The sequence below is a fragment of the Poecilia latipinna genome, unplaced genomic scaffold (genome assembly GCF_001443285.1).
Source record: "Poecilia latipinna isolate Pla-1442-1.1 unplaced genomic scaffold, P_latipinna-1.0 Scaffold195, whole genome shotgun sequence".
Lineage (NCBI taxonomy): Eukaryota > Metazoa > Chordata > Actinopteri > Cyprinodontiformes > Poeciliidae > Poecilia > Poecilia latipinna.
This window is the reverse complement of record NW_015112811.1, coordinates 67,292-74,067: the sequence shown is the minus strand read 5'-3', so window position 1 is coordinate 74,067 and position 6,776 is coordinate 67,292. Positions and strand designations below refer to the sequence as shown.

The window sequence follows — 6,776 nt, the reverse complement described above, 5'->3', positions numbered from 1 at the left end:
TGTGCTCTCGCACCAACGGGATGAAAGTGGATTGCAGGGAGACATGGGGAGGAATACAGAGAGACGAGAGCACAGAAAGAAAAATGTATAATGATCCGCGTTGTCACGGCTATGGCTTTTGGACAGTTCTGGTTACTCGCGCTGTGCTGCAGAAGAGATTGAGAATTGCGAGCCTTGTCATGCATCATAAATGCATTACCATATGGGAATGTAGCCTTCACATGCTGCAGAGAATAGAAATTTGGGCTCCACATAAAGAAGAATGTGTTTTATGAGGTTATGGGGGACATATTGTGTGGCAGGCCTCATAAACATATGCATGTTTCTTTTATGAGCTTTTCTGAGAATTGAAAAAGTCTTACGGAATGATGAAGGAGGCTTAAGAGGCAGATAAGCACAGGCACTATTTACATTGAAATTACTTTGAGGGGAGACAACGAGGTAGAAGAAGTCAAAATGGGAAAATATGAGAACGAAATGATGGGATCCAGGTTCTGAATGTGAATGGAAAAAAGGTTGAAGGTGCAGACAAAAAAATAATGGCGTATAGGATGTTTGTGCTGATAGATACAAGATCAGCATGCATCACCATTCCTCTCACCCCTGCCCCACAAGGGCTCTTCAGTGGCAATCTCATCGCCGCCTTTTTTTTTTTCTTTCTCCTAATATTTGCTGCAGAGGTTTCTCGAAGAAAAAAGTGGGTTTTGCAAGTGTTGGTGGGGTTTCATCTCGTTGTCTCTGGTGGGATTGTTAAAGCAGACACTGTCTATAGATCTGTGGAGGTCACAGCATTCAGAAACCTCCATTTGTTGGCACCATCAACCCTGTGGTAACAATAAAGGACAATCAGTGAGTCTGAATCAGCTTGTGGCAAGAATGTGGACCCCTGCGCGTCGAGGTGAGGACCCTATCATCTTTGCTCGCTGTGCGGCTCTGCACAGCGAATGACGAGGCTTAAGACATCATGCCCAGATTTTGCAGCGCTTGCTTTCGCTATGTCTGGCCATTTCTCTGTCCTCTGCCTGTGACTTAGCAGCATCTGCACCAAGACTGATCAATAGCTCACACCAACAAGAGGTCCTGAGGCCAATTAGGCCAGGCAAGCAGGCTCAGGGCCAAGCTTGTGTAAGACTCTGTGTCGATACTCAAGCTTGTCAACTCTTAAGAAGCATGGAAAAAAAGAGTGGAAGAAAAGAAGTGATACTAGGCACTGGCTTTGCTCCCTCTTCTGGACCAAGTTGGAGCCCATGTAGGATTTCATTCCTTAAACAATGAGGATGTCTAATTTCTGTTGTCCTTAAAAGCCAGAGGCTTTCTGTGGTAAGGTTAAGGCTACAGTCAGAGATGATTGGGTTATGTTTGTGGTTATGGTTAACCCATCAAAGACAGCTGCACTAGCAAAAGATGGTTAGGTTTATTTTTATTGAAGGTGGGTGGGTGAGAACGTACAGACAGACGGATCTTCATTCATCACTGGCTCCTCAATATTTAGAATCAACATATTTGGAGCATTCCAAAGTTATTTTTCACTTTGTACATTATTAGTCCATTCTGTTCAGTGCCTGACCATTTTTAGAGAGAGATGTTCTTTTCTTATTATTATTGTTTGCTAAACCACCTAACTCTGACCTATGAATCATTCAGGCATGAAAAGCTCCTCACCTCGAGTCAACTCAGCAGAAGCATGTATTAAATTTGATATTTAGGCATTTTATTAGCAGCAGTCCATCACAGCAACACAATTTGTTCCAATTTCTTTAACTCGGCAAAAGCAAAACACTGTTTGACAGCCATAATGAAATTTTAGTGCCAATAAGTTAATTCCCAAAGAGCTACTATATTAATACTCGGCTTATAGTGGATGATTAGTTGAAGGATGATGCATCTTTACGTCTTCTTTTATAGGATAACGTTAAGATACAAATCATCTGCTCTGGGCAGTTAGACTTTACACTTCATTTATGTGCTCCGTTTTTCTATCTCCCTCAAGCTTAAGTACAAAACCAAGAAAAAAAATAAAGGACAAAGACAAAAGATGAAAATAACCTTATGTCATTGAGGCTGACCATTTGAAAGATTACATTAAAATCTGGCTATTTGAAGGGAAAACATAAAGAAGCAAAAGGTGGCTTAAAACTGTCGTGTAAACTGCACAATAAATGACTATCACCACTTTCCTTGAATATGTCCTGCACATCCTAATCCTTCAGCCGCACCCGATTTTCAAATGCCTCCTTTAGTGTCAGGCCTGCTCCCCCATACTAAACAGAGAAGTTAGATGAAGGGCTGCTGATCAAATGTCACCATCCTGTTTTCATGTACAATGCTTTAGCACCCCCTGTTGGATTCCTATAGGACTTTAAAAAGCCTCAGACCTGTTTACCCATCAGCTCATGCAAATGGACCAGGGAGCCCCCACCTCTCACAATTACAGCTGCCTGTTCCACGAACCTGACATGTGACTACATTAGTTTAACTTCCCCTTATTTTAGGGAGCAAATCTTCTGAATTTTCCCCAGTGTTGAGCAACACTTTATCTCTGTTTGATGCTTATCTTGGATTAGTCATCTAAGAGAATTTGTTCGCCTTAATCACAAAGTCTATTCGGTGAGAGGGCAAGGTGTGTTGAAGGTGTGCAGAGTCAGTGACGATATCCAGTTTGTTCTGTATTCATCTGCAAAAGACTTCTGGCCAAGCAATAAGTGAGAACTGTCTGTCACACACAATCTTACTTTTTGTCTATGACAATCAAGTTAATTAAAGTAGTTGAACAATCAACTTCCTGCAGAAAGTAAAAATAATCAGTCACCCTCAGGCCAAGAGTTTTTAGTACTAATTAAATACATTAATTAAACTTTTGCAAATTGCCTAAAGATTTAGCCTTTTACTCTTTGTGGGTTGGGATTAAAGTTATCAACAGAAATGACACCGATTGGTAGGAATGCTTAAAAAAAAGATCTAGTCATGTTCATTTGCTTGTTAAATGTCAAATGTAGATGGCGTCAGTTTTGTCTCGTGATTTGGGACTTCACTTTTGCTTTAGCATTTTTTTGTGAAATGGGCTAAACAATGCATGAAATGGCTCGTACTTTCTGCAAAGACGTGAAAATGTACAGCATAATAATGACTGCCATCTCATTTATGACCTGCATTTAATGAAGAACGATGCTCTTTTGTAAGTTTGAAGCATCCACTTTGAAATGATTTGCATAGTGTGTGAAAGAGTTCTGCTGCAGACCATGCTGTGACAACCCAGCATGGCTAACCTCATGGAAATAAATAAATAGATGCTAAAGAAAATAAAGTAAATATGTCAAGGGAAATTAGGCCTTTGGCTTGTTTTTGAAAGCTTGACTAACCAGTTGTGTCAAAACAAATTTTACTTTAGGCAAAAAAAAAGGAAAAGAAAAGCTTTGGTGCTGCTGTTTTGGCATCTTAACTGTTTCACATGTCAGATTACGCCGAGCAAAACGATCCAGTCAATCTCCACCTGAGGGACTCCCAAAGTAAGAAAATGTGGTTCATGAATCATGCAGACCCAACAGCTCCGAAGCTAAAAAAATAAAAAATATCACTCATTTGTTCCATTTTTCCACAGACAGAAAATGTTGGACAGTTGTTGCCAGAAGCTGTTTGAAGAATAGGAGATTTTCTACGGTTTGATGGTTTCAGGCACTGCCCAACACCACAGACCCCTATCCTGTGAATGGTGAAGTAGACAAAAATACCAGCTGGGAAAAGGAAAAATAAGATGATGTGCAGCTTTAATTGTAAGACATGGCGTAATTCAATCTTTTTTATGACTTCATTTCCTGGAAAGCGTTAAGCCTATAGGAAACCTGTGGTTATCAGTTTACTTTTCCCCCCCTTTTCTTTTCATGCTATAAAATCTGTCAGAAGCATTGCCGCACCTTTTACTTCTACCTGCAGCTGCTGCTGGCTTTCTGTGGTTTGTAGTGTTTTAAAAGCATTGATATGAGATGACCTGAAGAACAGACCAACCACATCAACCAGGTAAGCCTGTTGGATTGAAATCATGTCTCTATCCTGAAGTCATAGGATTAAGTTATAGAGAAGATTAAAAAGTATGATTTGTCCACTTTGATCAGAGCTTGGACCATGAAACGTAAACAAACTTCAGCAGAACTTTCAAGTCTGCGAGCAAGAGCTGTGCGGTCTGTTTGAATCTCTCAGGCAAGTTCTGACAAGGTTAGAAAATATGTTGCTAAAAGAGGAAGGTGAAGTGAATAGCAATCATTAACGAGAATAAACCTGTTGACATAACAGTGGCAATAAAATGTCTGTCAACTCTTGCACTGTACGACAAACACCAAAATGCAGCACAGCAATAACATACAATTATGCAAGAAAAAAATAAAAGGAAATTTCAGTTCAAAATGAAAAATATTTGAGATATTAACCTTTATAAATGAGCAGCTGTTGCATGGATTGGTAGTTCTGGGGCAGCAGCAGCGAAGGTACAATCACCTTCTGCTCAGAGTTGAGAATATCAGATTTGACCTCTGTGTTCTCGTGGATGGATGGCATTTTGTAAGATTAGAGACCGACCATTAAAACTGTTCAAAACCAGTAGCAAACAGGATTCATTTCAAAATGAATCCTGGAACAAATAGAAAGACAGACCTGGAATTATATGTTTTCTAGTTCCTGTTAACAGGCGATCTGCAGTGTTTTGTCAAGGTTGACTGAATTACAGTAATCTAAACAAATTTATCTTAAAACAATCACTTCTAAAGCATTGCTTTAGTAAGAAAACATAGCTGAAAAAACCTCATTTTGACAACTGAACTGATGTGCTTTGTGAAATGAGTAGTCAAAGAATATATTATGAGTCTTCACAGAGCGCTCAAAAATGACATTTGAAAGATCTAATATCTAAGATGCCATAACCTCTGTTGTATTATGGTTGAGGAGGAGGAGGAATCTTGAGTTCATTCACGCCTTTATATCAGCAAAACATTCCAATAATGCCTTCACAGAACAGTTTTTTTTATAAATGGGCAGATAGAGTTGAATGCCATCAACAAAGCAGTGGAAAGAGATATTTCATAGAAATAGACCCCAAGTGAAAAACAAAGGGGAAGAAAGAAAAAAAGACTGGACCTTGAATGAATCATTGCAGAACACCCCAAGTAACAAGTGTTGCAGCTAAAGAATATGTGTCTACCTGGGATGGGAAGCTTTTTTTTTTCCCCAATTAAAGACTTAAACCAATGTAGCACAATTTCTTCCAAACCCACACAAGGCTCAAGCCTTCATAAAAGGATGCAATAATCCAAAGTTAAACAAGGCACTTAGACCTCAAAAAGTCAGACAAGCAGGGATTTTCAAAAACAGTTATAACCAGGTCATTAACAACTTTAGGATAGCAGTTTTAGTGCTGTGAAACTTTTTAAAGCCAGATTGAAACTTTTCATGAACACAATTCTCTTGTAAGAACAGTTCCAGCTGGGGCAAAAAAAAAAAAAAAGAATTTTGTAAAAGAACCTGTAAAAGAAAAGGCAACTTCTGTTTGGATCTGGGAGGTGTCTGCATGTTTAACCCTTTGTTGCAGTTGTGTGGTCGTCCTCATGAGGGCGCCAGGTAGCAGCAGTCTTGACTCGCTGCAGGTGTTTGGCGTTAGAATTCAGTAGGTGAGTCTGCTGCACAGATGGACCCGAAGTGGAGAACTTTTTTTTCCGGGTGAGTACCGAGACGAAGGCAGCCGAGCGGAGGGGTTGGAGGTCGGACAAGTAAAGCAGCAGCAGAGGGGCTGGATGGAGCTAACCGTGGAAGTTTGTCCAGAGTCGACGGAGCAGATGAGGAACCAGGATGTCAGGACGAAACTCAGGAAATTCATACATTGAGATCAGCAAAGGTAACCTGCGCGTGGAGATTACGAGGATGAGGAGAACAAAGAAACCGCAGAACTGGGAGACACATTGACAACCCAGAAAGCTCGGATATTTACCACTGCAGGTTAACACTAAGGCATTGAGGTACTGGCATCCAGGTCCTTAAATCCTAAACCTTGTGAGTGGAAATCAACTCCAGGTGTGTTGAAAACACCTGCAGCGTGTTAGGACTGCTGCTACCTGGCACCCTAATGAGGGCGACCATACGAAGTGCAACGAAGAGTTAACAGAACATGTATACACATGCCTCCCAGATCCGAACTTAAAAATAAACCCTAGGTTCCACAGTCAGAAGGATTTAATTGTTTCAGCTTGAAAAGTGGCAGCACCACAGCCTGAATTGAGGGAAGAGGTTATCAATAGCAAAATTAGTAACCTAACAAATTGAAGAAAATCCTATAAAAATTAGGTTTGTCTAAAAAAAAGTCTGAGGCCATAGATATTTCTACTAAATACAGGAACAGAATGAAGCTCTGTTCCACCTTTAAGTGTCCCATATTTTGGGAATGAGTCTAAGCCCTTCTCTCACAGAGACCATCTTACAGGTGTGGACTGGAGTTAGGCCTTTAATTTCAGCCATCTTCATGGACAATCCAAACCAACACACCAAACACACTAAGTATTCACTCACAATCAAAAGTCCAAAAACTTTTCCTAAACCTTAAGACTACAAATAAAAGACTGGAGTGTGAACTGTAGAGGAGCCCATAGTAACATAAAAAGTTCTGATTAGTGACAAAGTCCGTCATTCTCCAGAAACATGTTTTCCCTTGACAACCAACCTCATATGAGAAGTTGTAGGAATAGACTAGCCCAGAGGTTCCCAAACTGTGGGGCGCGCCCCCTCGGAGGTGGGGGGGG

General features: G+C 40.5%; 1 protein-coding gene across 2 annotated transcripts in view; it reads left to right on the top strand.

Moving 5' to 3' along the window:
* The first annotated feature begins 3,933 nt into the window (after window positions 1-3,933).
* Window positions 3,934-6,776, top strand: part of nkpd1 (NTPase, KAP family P-loop domain containing 1) — a 33,009-nt gene continuing 30,166 nt past the window's right edge. Inside the window, exon 1 of one of the 2 annotated variants that reach the window (XM_015030880.1) lies at window positions 3,934-4,014. The gene's annotated coding sequence lies outside the window, so the exon portion shown is untranslated. Of the gene's footprint in view, window positions 4,015-4,481; window positions 6,034-6,776 lie in introns of those variants that run through there. The other variant, XM_015030879.1, reaches the window with a different exon arrangement.